The sequence below is a fragment of the Arachis stenosperma genome, chromosome 6 (genome assembly GCF_014773155.1).
Source record: "Arachis stenosperma cultivar V10309 chromosome 6, arast.V10309.gnm1.PFL2, whole genome shotgun sequence".
Lineage (NCBI taxonomy): Eukaryota > Viridiplantae > Streptophyta > Magnoliopsida > Fabales > Fabaceae > Arachis > Arachis stenosperma.
The window spans coordinates 102919986-102924741 of NC_080382.1; the positions used below are offsets into that span (position 1 = coordinate 102919986).

Consider the following 4756-nt stretch of genomic DNA (forward strand, 5'->3'; position numbering starts at 1 on the left):
TGAAGGGTTCTCAGGATCATAAGCTTCTTCTTCAGATGAAGCATCCTTAGTACTGCTTGGTGCATTTTGCATTCCAGACAGACTTTGAGAAATCAAATTGACTTGTTGAGTCAATATCTTGTTCTGAGCCAGAATGGCATTCAGAGTATCAATCTCAAGAACTCCTTTCTTCTGATTAGTCCCATTGTTCACAGGATTCCTTTCAGAAGTGTACATGAATTGGTTATTTGCAACCATTTCAATTAGTTCTTGAGCTTCTGTAGGCGTCTTCTTCAGATGAAGAGATCCTCCAGCAGAACTATCCAAAGACATCTTGGATAGTTCAGAGAGACCATCATAGAAAATACCTATGATGCTCCATTCAGAAAGCATGCCAGAAGGACATTTTCTGATCAATTGTTTGTATCTTTCCTAAGCTTCATAGAGGGATTCTCCATCCTTCTGTCTGAAGGTTTGGACTTCCACTCTAAGCTTACTCAATTTTTGAGGTGGAAAGAACTTTGCCAAGAAGGCATTGACTAGCTTTTCCCATGAGTCCAGACTTTCTTTAGGTTGTGAGTCCAACCATGTCGTAGCTCTGTCTCTTACAGCAAAAGGGAATAGCATAAGTCTGTAGACCTCAGGGTTAACCCCATTAGTCTTGACAGTGTCACAGATTTGCAAGAACTCAGCCAAAAACTGATGAGGATCTTCCAATGGAAGTCCATGAAACTTGCAATTCTGTTGCATTAGAGAAACTAATTGAGGCTTAAGCTCAAAGTTGTTTGCTCCAATGGCAGGGATAGAGATGCTTCTCCCATAGAAGTCGGGAGTAGGTGCAGTAAAGTCACCCAGCACCTTCCTTGCATTGTTGGCATTGTTGTTGTTTTCGGCTGCCATGTGTTCTTCTTCTTTGAAGATTTCTGTTTAGTCCTCTACAGAGAGTTGTGCTTTAGCTTCTCTTAGCTTTCGCTTTAAGGTCCTTTCAGGTTCAGGATCAGCTTCAACAAGAATGCTTTTGTCTTTGTTCCTGCTCATATGAAAGAGAAGAGAACAAGAAAATGTGGAATCCTCTATGTCACAGTATAGAGATTCCTTGAGGTGTCAGAGAAGAAGAAAAATAGAAGGAAGAAGGAGAAGAATTCGAACTTAGTCAGACAGAGTTCGAATTGTGCATTGAGGAGGAGTGGTACTCCATAAATAGAAGGATGTGAGAAGAGGGGAAGAGCTTTTTCGAAAATTAAGTTAAAAAGATTTTTAAAAAATTTTTTGAAAAACTTTAATTGATTTTCGAAAATCAAGAGTGGGAAAGAAATCAAGTAATTTTTGAAAAAGACTTTGAAATTAGAAATCAAAAAGATATGATTGAAAACTGTTTTGAAAAAGATGTGATTAAAAAGATATGATTGAGAAGATATGATTTGAAAACAATTTTAAAAAGATTTGATTTTAAAAATTAATAACTTGGCTATCAAGAAAAGATATGATTCAAACATTAAACCTTTCTCAACAGAAAAGGCAACATACTTGAAATGTTCAATCAAATCATTAATTGTTAGCAAGTATCTTTGAAAAAGGAAAGAAATTGATTTTGAAAACATTTGATTGAAAAGATATGATTTGAAAAAGATTTGATTTTGAAAAACTTTGAAAACTTGAAAAAAAAATTGATTTGAAAACAAAATCCTCCCCCTTGTGCCATCCTGGCGTTAAACGCCCAGAATGGTGCACATTCTGGCGTTTAACGCCCAATGCACTACCTTTTTGGGCGTTAAACGCCCAACCAGGCACCCTGGCTGGCGTTTAAACGCCAGTCTGTCCTTCTTCACTGGGCGTTTTGAACTCCCAGCTTTTTCTGTGTAATTCCTCTGCTGCATGTTCTGAATCTTCAGTTCCCTGTACTATTGACTTGAAAATAGAACCAAGATCAAATGAACAATGCATGCAAGACACCAAACTTAAAATTAGACACTAGACTCAAACAAGAAATATAAAATATTTTTGGTTTTTATGATTTTGAAATTTTTTTTGGATTTTTCGAAAATTATATGGAAATAGAAAATAAAGGTTTCAGAATTCTTAATTTGGATTCCAGGAATCATTGCAATGCTAGTCTAAGACTCCGGTCCAGGAATTAGACATGGCTTCACAGCCAGCCAAGCTTTCAAAGAAAGCTTCGGTCCAAAATACTAGACATGGCCAATGGCCAGCCAAGCCTTAGCAGATCATTGCTCCAATAGCAAGATTGATAGAGATCAACAAGCTCTTGTGATGATCAGTTGAAACCTCGGTCCAATAAGATTAGACATGGCTTCTCAGCCAGCCAGATTTCAACAGGTCATCATGAAACTCTAGAACTCATTCTTAAGAATTCTGAAAAATACCTAATCTAAGCAACAAGATGAACCGTCAGTTGTCCATACACGAAACAATCCCCGGCAACGGCGCCAAAAACTTGGTGCGCGAAATTGTGAACAATACTTTTCACAACTCTCATAATCCCCGGTAATGAACCCCAAAAACTTGGTGTTCAATACCATGGCATAAACACAACTTCGCACAACTAACCAGCAAGTGCACTGGGTCGCCCAAGTAATAAACCTTACGCGAGTAAGGGTCGATCCCACGGAGATTGTTGGTATGAAGCAAGCTATGGTCATCTTGTAAATCTTAGTCAGGCAAACTCAAATGGATATGGTGATATACGAATAAAACATAAAGATAAAGATAGAGATACTTATGTAATTCATTGGTGGGAATTTCAGATAAGCGCATGAAGATGTTGTGTCCCTCCCGTCTCTCTGCTTTCCTACTGTCTTCATCCAATCCTTCTTACTCCTTTCCATGGCAAGCTTATGCAAGGGTTTCACCGTTGTCAGTGGCTACCTCCCATCCTCTCAGTGGAAATGTTCAACGCACCCTGTCACGGCACGGCTATCCATCTGTCGGTTCTCAATCAGGCCGGAATAGATTCCAGTGATTCTTTTGTGTCTGTCACTAACGCCCCGCCTTCAGGAGTTTGAAGCACGTCACAGTCATTCAATCATTGAATCCTACTCAGAATACCACAGACAAGGTTAGACCTTCCGGATTCTCTTAAATGCCGCCATCAGTTCTAGCCTATACCACGAAGACTCTGATCTCACGGAATGGCTGGCTCGGTTGTCAGGCGAGCGCTCGGTTGTCAGGCGATCAACCATGCATCGTGTATCAGGAATCCAAGAGATATTCACCCAATCTAAGGTAGAACGGAGGTGGTTGTCAGGCACACGTTCATAGGTGAGAATGATGATGAGTGTCACGGATCATCACATTCATCAAGTTGAAGAACAAGTGATATCTTGGAACAAGAACAAGCGGAATTGAATAGAAGAACAATAGTAATTGCATTAATACTCGAGGTACAGCAGAGCTCCACACCTTAATCTATGGTGTGTAGAAACTCCACCGTTGAAAATGCATAAGAACAAGGTCTAGGCATGGCCGAATGGCCAGCCTCTCAATGATCTAAGATAGCCTAAGAACAAAGATAGCTACCCAGATATCTAAATATAATAGTAAAAGGTCCTACTTATAGAGAACTAGTAGCCTAAGGTTTACAGAGATGAGTAAATGACATAAAAATCCACTTTCGGGCCCACTTGGTGTGTGCTTGGGTTGAGCAATGAAGCATTTTCGTGTAGAGACTCTTCTTGGAGTTAAACGCCAGCTTTTGTGCCAGTTTGGGCGTTTAACTCCCACTTTGGTGCCAGTTCCGGCGTTTAACGCTGGAATTTCTGAAGGTGACTTTGAACGCCAGTTTGGGCCATCAAATCTTGAGCAAAGTATGGACTATTATATATTGCTGGAAAGCCCAGGATGTCTAATTTCCAACGCCGTTGAGAGCGCGCCAATTGGGCTTCTGTAGCTCCAGAAAATCCACTTCGAGTGCAGGGAGGTCAGAATCCAACAGCATCTGCAGTCCTTTTCAGTCTCTGAATCAGATTTTTGCTCAGGTCCCTCAATTTCAGCCAGAAAATACCTGAAATCACAGAAAAACACACAAACTCATAGTAAAGTCCAGAAAAGTGAATTTTAACTAAAAACTAATAAAAATATACTAAAAACTAAACCAAATATACTAAAAACATACTAAAAACAATGCCAAAAAGTGTACAAATTATCCGCTCATCAATAGTTTAGAAATTTTATTAAAAAATCAACAAAAAATTAGGATTTGGATACTTTTGTCATACAGAATCCATCTTTGATGGGTATAGCATTAATTTTCTTAGTTTACAGGTACTTGTATTAGCGTTTGTAAATTTTATGGGTACTTTTGGTAGTTTTTTCTTATTAAAATTATGCTTTGTGGAAGATAAGAGAAATAAAAAAGATAAAATAAAAAAGAAACAAATAAAAAGGAATAAAAGAATTAGAATTATTACCAAGACCATCATGCGAGGTTGTGTTGCATGTAATAGATGTTAAAAATTAATGACTCATGTGTAATGAGCATCGAACGGTTTCTTTGGACATTATTGTGATTTTTGGTAACTAAATAAAAAATAGAGAAAGGGTAGTGGGTTGTCTGACAATTGTGATTTTTGTTGTTTGGATGATTTTAAATAGTTTTTGTTGATAGCATCTGAAATTAAAGTTTAGATAGTATATAGAAATATTAGCTGAGATAGGGGATGGTATAGATCGGCTAATATAACTTGTGATTCACATAAGAGCCAAATTATAATTCGGTTGGCAACTCTAGAATTTGAATAGTGGATTATGGTATCCTTCG

At 38.2% G+C, this 4756-nt stretch overlaps 1 non-coding gene across 1 annotated transcript; it reads left to right on the forward strand.

The window, feature by feature from the left end:
* The first annotated feature begins 370 nt into the window (after nucleotides 1–370).
* On the forward strand, nucleotides 371–474 carry LOC130937438 (small nucleolar RNA R71). Its single transcript, XR_009068658.1, has one exon. It is a non-coding gene; the product is annotated as a small nucleolar RNA R71 (small nucleolar RNA).
* The last annotated feature ends 4282 nt before the right edge of the window (nucleotides 475–4756 follow it).